Raw genomic sequence first — 13,408 nt, 5'->3', positions numbered from 1 at the left:
TCCTTCAGTTTTTGTCAAATACTTACTGTTTTCTAGATTCCTGTATAAGAATATCAGGTACAGCCGCTTGGCCGCTGCGAGTACCGCGGTGCTGGGCGACGCAGCGTCAACTTTCGGCAATTTTTACAGGGTCAATTTTAAAATATCCATATTTTTGAAAATTTGTCCATCAAGGGAAAGGATAGAACTACATTCTCCTTTTTTTTTAGATTTTTAAAATCGCGCCCGATGTTAAAAACCTGCATTTATTTAAAATAATTGCACAAAAATGGTTCAAATTTTTATTTTTTTAAACTGAAATAATTTTTTCTTAAAACTTCAATGTCTTCTCTATAAGCACCGTAAAGCTCACCTCCATCCGCGTACTACTTCCACAGCTATAATGCATTGAAAAAAAGTTAGCACTTAACTTGAAACAGCTGTAAAATCGTTATTTTTCAAAATTTCGAAAAATCCTTCGAGGTACGTTTAAATATCACTAAAGCCTACAACATATTGAAATTTCAGCAATCTACGAAAACCTACTCCGAAGTCTGTCCGAGTTCGCATGGAATGTCCCTGTTGTCAGTAACACTCCCCGTAGAATACGTAGGACCTCGAACTCGTCCGCGGATCGATACCGAGTTCCTGGTGGACTCGCGAAACGGGGGGCTTCAGGAGGGGGCTTCGGCGCGGGGAGGGTCGGCTGCTGGTGTTCGTGGGGTGCGGGGGAGGGTGGTGGACTGACACAGGGACGCCTCGGGGGTGTTTCCATGGTGACGGGGAATTATCGGGGTGGGTGTAGGGTCCGCGACCCTCTCTCTCCCTCCTCTCTGTCGCGCTCCGCTCCTCTCCCTCGCCCGCGGGTCGTCGACGGTGCCCTTCCTCCCTTTCTTACAGCCCAACGTCTGATCCCGCGACCGCGCCAGGAAGGGTTGCCCGCTGAACCGCGGATGGGCGAACCTATCGCCGCTTTTTTTTTCCCCGAGGAATTCCAGGCGCCCGGGGGTGCCCGCGGCGCGAGCATCGACGGACGGGGACGTCGAAGGGGTTTCTGGAATCGGTGCGCAGCCGATTCGGCGGGCAGCAGTAACGAAACAGGTTCTCCTGCGCGCAAAGAAACGAGCACGACGGAATCATCGAGCGCGAAACGTAGGAAGGAGAGGAGCGAAGGGCTACGTCTGGCCGCGCAACGTGCACGAGCTCTTCGTGGGGGGAAATTTGTCCTTGTACGGGGGAAGTTCTCCGATTTCTCGCAGTTTCCTTCAATACTTTCGTTCGCCACGAAACAATACAGACGCGGATTAGCGGGCACAATCGGTTGACTCGAGGTTGCATTAATTGGGGGAGGGAATCAGCGAGTTTTCTCGCAGCTAGCGGACACGCCAGCTTAGTCAGCTTCGGGACCTATCGTCGCTTCTCACGTTTCGTGGGAGCTGCTCCGTGGCGAAGGTGCTCGAGAAGAGGAGCGTCGTTGGGAAAGCGAGATCATCGCCTCGATTCCTCTGGAGCAGTCGATTAAACGACCCTGCCGATGGAAAGTCCGCGGGAAATTCGCGGGAAAGCGGGTGTTCCCGTGAAACGATCGAAACCCGATGATCTCACCTCGAGATATCGATACTGACGTCGAGGTCGTCGGGTCTCGTGCCGTGGAAAGTTCCACTTGGCTCGAGAGAGGCAGGCAACATGCGCAGACGGTGCACGCGATTCCGTTGCTCCGCGCGCAGACCGAATACCGCTCATCTGTATCTCCGCTATTAAACAACATATCCGGACGATTCCTTTTGCCGCCGATTCCGCACCATTTCGCCGCTCTACGGTTCGAGTTTCGTCGCGATCGCCGGAAAACTGCGGACGCTAGGGCGAATTTCTGGAAAGCCGTCCCGCGGACCAGGCTCGCGCGAATTAGCCACTTTCCTTGGAAACTATCCACGCGATCGTTATCGGGATCGTTCCTCGATGATCGGCAAAGGGATCCATTGGAGATATTCGCAGGAATAAGGTCACGGCGACGAGAAATCGTCGGCGCGATCACCGACGCGTTTCAACGACCGTCGACCGCGGCGATGCTCGGTTTCTTGGACGGCGAGCGAGATCTGGGATGCCTTTATGTGTTATTCGAACGATTAATCGCGTTTCATAGGGGCCCGTTTGTGCTTTAAGGAGGATGTAAATCAGCGGGGCACCGCGCGCTCTGCCCGAGGAAACAAAGGGAGGGTGTGGCGGTTTTACGCGGGGTTTACGCTTCGAAATCTAAAATAGAATGGCACGTAAAGACCGCCATCGACGCTGGGACACGTGGAATTTAAGAGGAGGGAACTATTTGCAAAGTATTGTCCACTGCGGACGATTAGGTACGCGCAGCGCTGCATTTACCATGAAGCACAGTAGGCTGGGCATCGCTCTTTATGGAGACACATTTTATATCATTTCATTTTACATCAGCGGGTCAAGCCCCTTCTCTATAAAGCGCTGACTAAAAGTAAAGTAGGTAAAGCAACGCGGAGAGAGGAGAAAGCAGAGTATTACATTCTACCTATCGCTAGGTTAACCGCACGTTTGAACGGGTATAAAGAATTATCGAAGAAGTCGAGTGTGTCGCAGAAACGGTTCGCGATCGGACAGAGACGGTTCAAGCAATTATTGTGGCCATAGAGAGTGCGATGCGCTGCAAGCGCAAAAAGAGCAACCTTACCTACTCCTCGCAGACAGCAGTATAAAAAAACAGCCTACTTAGTTACAGTCGCAAAATAAAATACTTCTTTTTAAATATTAAATTCATAACATAGAAACTAGAGCCAGCTGAAAAACCTCCGGGACTTTGTAGGAAATTGATGGAATGGACGAAGAAGAAAAGGAGGAAGAAAATCGGTGCAGAAAATGGAGGGTGGAGGACGAAACGAGGAAAAGCAGCTCCAGCTCGGAGCCTGCCAGCGTTCGTGCTGGGTCGAGTGTCGAGGGAAGGCCCCAGGAGCCTACCAAGCTAACAAAATGGTAGGGCCCACCAGACTGGGCTCCAAAATCGAGCAACAAGTTGCAGGCCGCCTCTGGCTTCTCTACAGGGTGTCCGTAAAATAAAACAACGCGTCCATAGATTCCGCGAAGGAAGCAGGAGGAACTTAATAAGCCGCGTGTGGGTGTACGGTACCTTTGCACCCGTCAGGTGCAGGATGCTTCGATGAAACTTGTTCCAAAATGGGCCCACGAAATAGAGAAAGTATAGGGGGTGGTATTAAGAAGTAGGACACAGCTCGGAGTATCTCGCAGAATCTTAACTACTTCGCCTAAAATAATGGCAACGAAGCAGAAATATGTGCAGTGCTGCGTGAGGATTCCACGACGGAGATCTCGAGGTAGGTACTATTTACTTACAAAGGGAGAACACCATGTGGTGGTAGACACCGATTTTGACGAGCCTTGGCACGATGGATCTGTGTGGAAAATAAGTAAACAGGTGTCCGAGCGTATCAGCCAGTAGGCCTTAATAATAGAGATATTTACACGTAAATTATTAAAAATTTAGGGTTTCAGTGGGTAAAAATCCCACACTACCCTGGTGCTCGCGGGAGATTACCTTCTGGAGACGTCGGGGTGCCTTTTGAAAGATGTCTCGACGTTAAAAAAAACTTTATAAATTTTTTTTTCAACTTGGGGAAATCTTCAAAAGCCACCCCGACTCCTTCAGAGGGGAATCCCCCGGGGGCGCTAGGGTAGTGTGGGATTTTTACCTCTCTAGAATATCTCTATTATTAAGACCGATTCGCAGAAACGCTCGGACACCTATTTACTTATTTTCGACATAGATCCATCGTGCCAAGGCTCATCAAAATCGGTGTCTACCACATGGTGTCCTCTCCTTGTTAGTACAGTTTAAACAATACATGTCAGAGGAAGAAGAATCAGCACCGAAAATTTTAGTAATATCCCCTGGAAGACTGCGTTATTCCTATTTTCTCCACTGCGACTCAAACTCACCTCAAACGTTCCCTACTTTTATTCTCTATCAAAGAATATACCCATCGCAACGCAACGTGTAGCGTTTCATTTTCCACGATAAATATCCTACGCTCGTCCTTTCTCCGCGCAATTGCACCATCTTCTTCTACTTTCCCCTCAGTTTCTTCGCTTGCCGTGGTAACGCTAAACAGTTTCCCCGGTCCGCCGCGGAAATTCGGCGGAGCACACGCTACGTAGGTCCCAATCTACGAGCCCCCACCCATCGGCAGGAGAAAGCTCGCTCGAAAATCGAACGGGCGCCGACAGTTGGACGATGATACGGTCGAACGGTATTTATCGCTTGTCGCCGCGCATTGTCTCCGTTTTATCGTGCACGCGGTCACGTATGCGTGGCGCGCGCGCGCGCGCGTTTAACGCGACATTCTTTGTGACGAAAAGGAACGTCCTCGGCTACTTCCCACGCGTTATCGCGCGCGAGGCTAGCTGCCAGCCAGCAGCCGTTCCCGACGTTCGTAAATTTCGGTCGCCGCCCGTTTGCCAAACAGAATGCCTCTGGCTCGTTAAAAAACGGAAGTGGCTGCGCATTAACCGAATGCACGGAGTTTAAGCCGCTCTTGACAAACTTTCTTCCAGTGTGCAGTGAATCTAGAATACGATCGAGATCTCTGGGAGGAGGTTGCGTTTCATCGGGCCCTCGAAGAAAGTGGAAAGGGAATGGAGGTGTTCGCCGTCCGCGATGGAAGTGCGAAACACGAGCACTTAAAGCTGTTCATTTCTTAGGTCCTGCAGCGTGATAAATAATGCGAGCTAAGTAGTCCAGTTTCCTCTTTTCAGCCGCGATCCGCTTTTATAATATTCGAATAACATGCGAGCCCCTCGCCTCGTGGAAGGTAAGGTAAACTTAACGAGCTAAAACACAGTAAGAATAAATATTTCAGAATATAATTCTAAATTAATAATATTATGCAAAAGAATCTAAAACGGTGGCGACGCACCAGAATACACTTCGGGAATCACTGCACTAACAAGGGAAGATCCCGAACCAGAAAATTCAAAAAATTCTGAAACTTTGTGAATATGTAGAGGACTTCCTCCTGGTTGCAACGCAATTTTTGTTTGCAGCGCAAATTCACTCGAGGGGGGTGAAATTAACCCCCGAAAATTCGGCTATTTTCCGATTTTCTGTTATAACTCGCGAAATGTAAGAGACAGAAGAACAATTTGCAGACAAAAGTTACTTATTTTAATTAGATCTAGCATTTGGTGAAAAAATTATTTTACAGTTCACGAGTTATAACAGAAAATCGGAAAATAACCGGATTTTCAGGGGTCAATTACACCCCATTAGAGTGAACTTGGGCAGCAAATAAAAAATTGCGTTGTAATCAGGGGAAAATTCCCTACGTATTCACGAAGTTTCAGAATTTTTTGAATTTCCGGGTTCGGGATGTTCCCTTGTAAGTAGTCAACCCCCAAGCAATTTCCCAGTACCTATTCCATATTATTATTTATTCCACGGGTAAAGACCCTTTAGTTCACAATACACAACTAATAAAGCGAACATAGAAACGGCGCGAAGGAAAAGAGAAGCCAGTACAAAACTAAAGTCATCTTCAATCGCATCCACAGAGGCTCCATTGGAATCAACTTAATCTTTGAGTTGCACTCCCCTCGCAAAGCATAAAATCGACTTATTTCTACCGGGATCCCCGACTGTTTGAAGGGATAGTCGGTGGGTCCCAGCTGCGAACGCGAAACCGATCCCGTTCGTTCCCGAATAGACGAGCGCAGCGACGTATCCGTTCGTCGCGGGCTAACCAGGCCAGCCTGCCGCGTGTTCGAGAGGTTTTTCAATCACGCTCGCGCGCGCACTCACGGCGTACGTGGGAGTCGCGTAGCGCACTTAAGCGCCGCGAGAGGAGTTCGCGCGATAACACCGGCCCGATAACGCGGCGACGTATGTACAGCCGTCGGCTCGATTGTAACTTGTCGCGGCGCTCGCGCGCGCCGCACACGATCGAGGACGGCCGTGCGTGCTGGCGCACAGTACAGCGAGCCCGCGGTGCGTCGCTCCGTATAAAGAGCGGTGCATTGCGCCAAGCCTCTGCGCCGCCGAAGCGCTCCCGCCGCTGAATTAATAATCGAACTTACGTGGGTAGGTGTCCGTCTACCGGGTGTCTGCACGCGTACCCCACGAAAACCACGGCCGAGGAGCTGCACACCACCGTCCCGCGACGCGCTCACCATCGCGGGAGCAGCCTGGAACCATAGGGGAGCCTTGATTCTCAATATTCTGTGCAAATGTGGGAATCTCTGATAATTTATTTATCGAAATCGGCAGCATAAAGCTGTCAGATTTTTATCTTTCTGCCGAGCTCGGTGGAGGATTTTCTGAGCTAAGGGGGGGCTGGCTCTGAGGTTGCGGGGAAGTTGGAGTTATTTTGGAGGAAGTTGGTGAGAATCAAGGTGGAGGATGGATTTTTAAATATTTTGTGCAGGGAGGTACCGTAAGCTGGGGAGACATTGGTAGGTAATTAACATGTATGTGCATGCATTCATGTGTTAAAGAAGGAAGAGGATACAAATTTTGACACTTGTAGCAGGTAGGGTAGACCCCCGGGCGGTAGTAACAGGGGGACGAATGTTACACGCTTAAATATCTTAAAATATATGATAGATATTAAGACCAATTTTGGGTATACGATGAACAATGACATTTGGAATATATACATCCATGGCCTAGGAGTACAGATACGCAGAAGACATGCATAGTGAAGAAAATAACTTTTCGATACCCTAAAGTAACTTTTCCTTACTGGCTTAAAATTGTAATAGAAGCTTTGCAATTGTAATATATGCTTTGCTTTGCCCCCTTTGCAAGTATGTGCTTCTTCAATATTTTAATCTGTAATTCGACCTTTTTTAAACTAGTATTGATCGTTACTTAGCAATTTTAAGCGTCTCGTTAGTCCAAATTTATAATTTAAGTTCAAAAGCATGGTCGGGGTCGGTTGTACCGCGACAGAACCGAATAATAATAAAGAACATTAATAATATTGTCTTGATCGCATGGAATCGTATAGCACAGCACAAGCAAACCAAATGAAAAATGGGTGCAATGTACTGAACGTAAGGATTGACCACATTAAGAATGCATCAGCCAAAAGGTTGTTTTTATTTCTGCCACAATTGCGGTACCACATAATTGGTTATAGATTTTACTTTTTTCATTTCTTATTATAATTTAAATCAATAAATATTTTAATTTTGTAAAGTTAATTTTGCGCTACTATCGACTCCATGCAGTGTTACAACCGACCCGGGGTCAGGGACGGTTGTAACACTTTACCCGCTTCTCATTTTTTATTAATAACTTGGATATTACTTGACACATAGCGAAACTGCTGTGACTCAATGATGTCAGATAAGTAAGTAACATTTCCATATAAGAGTTTTTGTTGTAAATGTAACAGTTGCTGCGTAATCGTATTCCAAAGTCAAAGTGTTACTACCGCCCCCGGTCTACCCTACATTCACGAAAAATGCAATGCTAGGACAGGATACTTAAAGAAAGTATAAAAATCTTAATTTTTATATTATAGAGAAAGTGCAGCATATTTGGTTTCAGCTACTTTTTGTTTTTCATTATTACTGAGAGTTTGAACTATAAAAGTTTATTAGTTTCCCTATGCTATTATGCAGTTTCGTTTGTTCCCATCCTCTGCCCTAATTTTGTATTCGTCTTAAACAAGCTGGTATTCCAACTATACCGCACTTCCTCTACTAGCCTAAAGTACCCGGCGTTGCCCGAGTAAAACCTCGATCGTCGCGGAATGTCAAGAGGGTGAAATAAGGGGGAAGGGGTGGGATGTCCAGATTTCATGGCAGCCTATATTTTCCGCAGGGTTCTAGAGAGTAACTGTGCAAAATTTGGTGCAGACCGGTTGAAAAAATCGGGATGAAAAGTACCCCATATGTTATTCCTGATCCTAGACTACGTGCATTCAAAATTTCAGAGAGATCCGTTGCGTGGTTGCGACGCGACTGCGTAGCAAACATCCAAACATTCAAACACACTTTCGCATTCATTATATTAGTAGGATAGGATAGCAAGATGTTCCAGAAACATGCCAATGTTCCCCCAGTTTACGGTAGCAGTCTTTCCGTTTCTGAAGCGCGGAGACTATGTAAGTAACAAGTCGCGGAATTGTTAGGCATGCAATATCTGCGAAAGTAGAAGGCGGACTCGTTTGTTTCATAGTTTTCATGTTACGGTGTACGCAGGAACAATATCGCGGTACCGGGGATGGTTCAGTGCCCCCATCGGATGGTACTGAAACGTTTTAATAGACTGCGACGGGATATGGGGAGGAAGGCGAAAAAAATGAAGTACGCTTTGTACGGCGCAGTGGAAAGAGATTTAATGAGGTTCCCTTTGACTGCGAAATGCACGCGCGTGTGTATCGCTCCGATAGGAGTGCAGCGAGAACTCGATTATGCGACTGTATCGGGATCGAGGCGGGTCGGTTAAATCGAGATCCGCCGGATAAACGAGACCCGAAGAGTAATTGGTACGAAATTGTTGCTCTGTGTACGCGCGCCTGGTGTGCTTGTTGTAGATCGGAGGGCTTCGTTATACACCGCAGAGGAATCGTTTCAGATGCGATTTTCTTTCTCTTGTTTCTAAGTGAACGGTATGCATCAGAGTAGGGTGGATGTACCAGTAAATGAACACGTACCAGTGAATGGACATTTTTTATTAAAATGAGTAAAATAAGTTATTAAAAGAAGCAACTAATTAATTAGAGACTTCTTGTAATTTCTTGCTTCAGATCCAAACAATTTTTGCAGCACGTGGAGTCAATCGCGCTGCAAACATAATTTTATAATAGTGTTCATTCATTAGCCTTAAGTGTTCATTTATTGGTGCGTTTACCCTACCTACCTATTCAGAGGGATATTTGGAATTGAAAGTCTGTCGGAAATATAGGAAAAATTTTCAATTATCCACGATTCAGAACATTTGTTCCGCAAATGGATTCACAGATACTTGCCGAGCACCAAGCGCGAGAATAGAGGCCACAAATAAGAAATGCGAAAAGCACATTACGCCAGCGGTTGCATACCGATTTTGGGAAGCTCGAAAACGGAGCATATCGATTATCGTTCGTCCCGGCGCATAATTGACGCGCGTTTAATCTTTCAGCCGACTGACTTGTAAAATGCGCACCGCCCTGAAGAGAACCGCTGGCGTAATTTCACGCGAGATAAAAACCTTAATTGGAGCAGCGAACGATGTCGAGGAATGAGTTAGTCAAAGATTTCAATTTCTCCTCAGCCTTTGATTAATAAAGGTAAAAGGCGCATGAAGACTGCTACATAATAGAGGTGCAGATATGACGAAATTTAAATCAATAGCGTTCGACAGCCCCGTAGGATTATTCGGGACACCGCGGTGTTCAAACCCGCTCAGACCACGAATCGCCATTTTCGCGCAACTCAGGCTGAAGATACTACTATTCGATGACGCAGGGATAAGTAATTACGAAGAAATCGCCGACCCTACGTTCCGAACGCGTTCGGCGACGTCTCCACAGGCCTAACCTAAAATGTCCAGTTTCCTGAAAACTATTCGACGATCGGCGACGGGATCTATAAAAATAAGCATGAAAGCCGTTAGAGAATAATGTATGGAAAGACTCATCTCGATATCGTCTTCCCGTACCGAGATACAATATGGCCACTTTTTCCAACCTAACTCCGGCCCTCAGTTTCTCTCGGCGCTGCATTGAAACCGCTCGAGTGATCGCTTTGCCAGAGTTCCTCGAACGTTCGAATCGCTAAAAATTACGAACCATAAACGCACTACCTGTCTACGTACCTAATTCTTCAACCAGCGAATTAGACAGCTATAAATTGCTGCCTATAAATACGTACCTATATCCCTTAACGGAAACGTCGCGATCCAAACGGCGCGACCGTTTAATGGCGTACGTTTAGGCTCCACTGAATTGATCCGTCGATCACTCCTCGAGCGCGTCGTTACGCAAGAGAAGAAACGAGATGCAGTGCGCAACAGACGAAAAATCGATGTGTTGAACGTATCGATTTCTGTGCTCCTCGATTATTGGCACCGAAAGGTTTGCAACCCTGTTTGGTTAGCCTCGACGCGCATAGCACTGCTAAAAAGTGCATTGAACTGGTGAAAAGAATCCTCGTGAATATCAGGCATACTTCGACCAAGCGCGACAAGAAATCGTGAACCTGTTCGTGTTTCTCGCTAACTTTTTACTGCCCACTGTTATTCGCGCGACTCGCGGATTCTAACCTATTCGCGACACTTCTTTCTAACCTCGTCGCGCATCTCAGACGTGACGTGCCACGTGTGTTCGAGCCGAAGATGGAAAATGCGCGAACATGCCTGCGATACCATCTGCCGTTAGAGCGGCTGGTCTGAAATAGGCCTAAATACGACGGACGCGAGTGCACCGAGTGGAATTAGTTCATAGACCCAGCGCACCATAGACGCGGCGGCATCGTAGCGGTTCACGTGAGAATGCCATGCATCGCGGGGCCTTGTTACGATGCTCGATACGAGGTTTTTTCTCGGATGGACGGACGGCGTAGCATTCGATTTAGATCCACGAAGAGCCCGGCGCCACGCCCTGCTTTCGACGTTGCCGTGTCCGCGATGGACGGCCCGCATAATGAGAAACGCGAATCAGTGGCCTCATCGTACTCTCCCGTATCTTTGGTCGCGTGCGCTGCGGCTACGTGCGCGCTCGCCCTTGCTTATCGCGTTCTTGCGCAGCTTTAATTAGCTCGCCGCCATCTCTCGGTAACTACGCCGCTTCTAGCCACTCTCTCGCTCTCCGTATTTATTTTACACAACCGCATTACCGCACTCGAGCCATAGAAACGGTCTCCTTCGGAGGCTCCCGACCAGCGCTGCGCTCGCGTGCGCCACGGAACACGCGTCCCAAGATAGACACGCGAGATTCAACGATCCAGGCGATTGCTGCATCCGACATATCGATTCGGTGTATCGAGTGATTGACACCTAGCCCGTTTATCGATACGTGGCTGGTTTTCATTAATTCGAAAGCAGGAGATCGGGCGCCTGCAGTTACGCAGCACTTTTGTTCCGTAATCGGCTTTGTATCCTGAAATTGCGACGGTGTTCGTTGCCGGCTCGTTACATTGGCGTCGAAAAGTAACATGATGCGGCGGGTCAAGCGATTCCGCAAGATGGTCACGGGCATCAAAGTTTCGTACGCCTCGAGATCACTTTCGACGCGGATGGGAGCCCTAGAAACACATGCGATACTAATCGTAAGAAAATGAACGACGTTGCTTTAAACGCGATAACCACGGGATCGCCGATGACAGCCAAAGAACAAAGGAGAGCATCGTTTCTGCGGGGGGAGAGAAGGAGAAGCCGCGTACCCGTGGCACGTCATCTACGTTGCCTTTGTATATTCCATGGTTGCGCAATGACGCGCGCGCGACACGCGTGCACGCTCGTAATTTTGTTTTTGCGCGTCGGTAGCGGGGTTGCGCGCCGGCACTTGTACGTTACCATTGATTGTGTTTGAAAGAGGGAGGCCAGACTCGAATCGGGATGACACACAGTGGGGAAATTTCGCGATTTTATGGCCAAAACCACAAAAATGTCATTTTAAGAACTAATATGAGTATCAAATGCCACCAATTTTACTGTTAAATGTTTTAATACAGAGCTCGTATAGACTCGCAAATGTTTATGTTCATGTGAGGTTAGACCGATCGCAAAGAATTAATCCAGATTTTCCAGCTGCTTCAAACACTTATATCGTGTTATCCAAAGATCTGAAAATAATTTCTAGGCATGGATTCAATTCCTGGTGGTGCGTAAGATATCTTTTTGTCCTCAACATAATTATGTTTCGGTTTTTAATACGTAATTTATTCAATTTTTAAAGCAGTGTTTTAGAAATAACCATTTCATATAAGAATCAATTTTCAATACATAAAATAGTTATTAATCCCATAATATCCTGCAATGATTTTCATTCTTATTTTACGTTGGACTATTTTAATTCTATAAATGCAATTATTAATTGCTAATTTGCATTTTTTTTAAACACGATCCAGTGTGTCTTGTCTAACATACGACATAACTGTAACCGAGACTGGTTCACATGTTATACATTACAAACATTTTATTATTTTTTAAACGATTTTATTCAGCTTCTATTCTCTGTTTGATTGTTTGTATTGCGTATGTTTGTTTGTCGTCAGAAGCGATAACCCTTCTGCCATGTCCTGCTGGACTGTAGCAGAGGCATGCTCTAACAAAGAAAAAAGTGTATAAATGTAAATAATAAAAAAATCTTTATCGTTCGTAATTTTTGTAAGTGCTGTTTCTCGGATAATTTAGTTTCTCATATATTAGAACGTAAAAGTGCCGAATTTTATATATTAAAAATAAGTTTCGAGGTTTTGACCACAAAACTGGATATAGTTTTTCAATTGACATTTGTATTAAATTTGTAAAATTAAAAATTTTTATTTTTGTAGGTTTGGCTATACAATCGCAAAATTTCCCCGCTGTGTGACAGAGCAAGAGGTGGAGAAACGAACTCGTCGCGAAGAGGGTACGCGACTCCCCATCCCGCGGCTACGGAGCCGTCCTAGCAAGGGCACATCGGGAAAGAGAGATGGATTACGTGAGCATCGCGGGCGCGCAGGGGGAAGAGCGGAAGGACGTGGACAAAGAGGCGAAGAAAGGGGAAAGGTGCATACCAGGAGAGGGTGGGGGAGAGAAAGAGGAGAGGAAGATCGGGTCTCTCGGTGCGGAGAGCGTAGTGGTTCTAAAGAGAAGCGGCATCGCCGCACGGCTACTTGCCTCTCCAGGGCCAGGATATTTCAATACCGACGGTGGTCGGCCACCGCCGACGCGGCCACGGAGAGGGGAAACGCTTGTGACGATGTACGGTTCGTGTACACATGTAAATGTACATATATACTTTCCTCTTGTCCCCCCTCGTCCATGTGCCCGCCCCACGCTTGCATACACGCGGTATATACGACTTTACACACCCGTGGGCGTTAAAGTGAGCGAGAGAGAGCGAGAGAGAGAGACCGACGGCAGCGGTACGGTAGCGCTCGCTATTCGGGTTTCCTGCGCGAGGGGAACAGCGACGGGGAGGGGGGAGAGACACAGTCTGTCTCTGTTTTACAATACAGAGGGGGAAAGTTGCGGCAAAACGGAAAGGCTGACATGTCGACGGGGAATGCAGGGACGTGCGCGGGGGCACGGCGATGGGGACCTCGGAAGAGAACTGAACCGTCGGCCGGTGATCCCGCCTTCTCGGCGAGTCGAGGGGAACCGACGTGGGCCGTGCTACGCGGTTATTGGCCGAGCCGCGGCGCGGGGTTCGTTGCGTCGGTGGCGCCTTGGGGATCCCGCCAATAGCGGATCGCCGTCGTG

General features: G+C 47.3%; 1 protein-coding gene across 1 annotated transcript in view; it reads right to left on the bottom strand.

The window, feature by feature from the left end:
- LOC143372315 (ras-related protein Rab-37) overlaps positions 1-10,635 on the bottom strand; it is a 193,123-nt gene extending 182,488 nt beyond the window's left edge. The window contains exons 1-2 of the mRNA XM_076818369.1: positions 9,874-10,635; positions 6,088-6,195 (exon numbers count right to left, since the gene is read on the bottom strand). The gene's annotated coding sequence lies outside the window, so the exon portion shown is untranslated. The remainder of the gene's footprint in view (positions 1-6,087; positions 6,196-9,873) is intronic.
- Between the last annotated feature and the right edge of the window lie 2,773 nt (positions 10,636-13,408).

Source organism: Andrena cerasifolii, chromosome 8 (genome assembly GCF_050908995.1).
Source record: "Andrena cerasifolii isolate SP2316 chromosome 8, iyAndCera1_principal, whole genome shotgun sequence".
NCBI classification, from domain to species: domain Eukaryota; kingdom Metazoa; phylum Arthropoda; class Insecta; order Hymenoptera; family Andrenidae; genus Andrena; species Andrena cerasifolii.
This window is presented reverse-complemented; position numbering and strand designations above follow the sequence as displayed.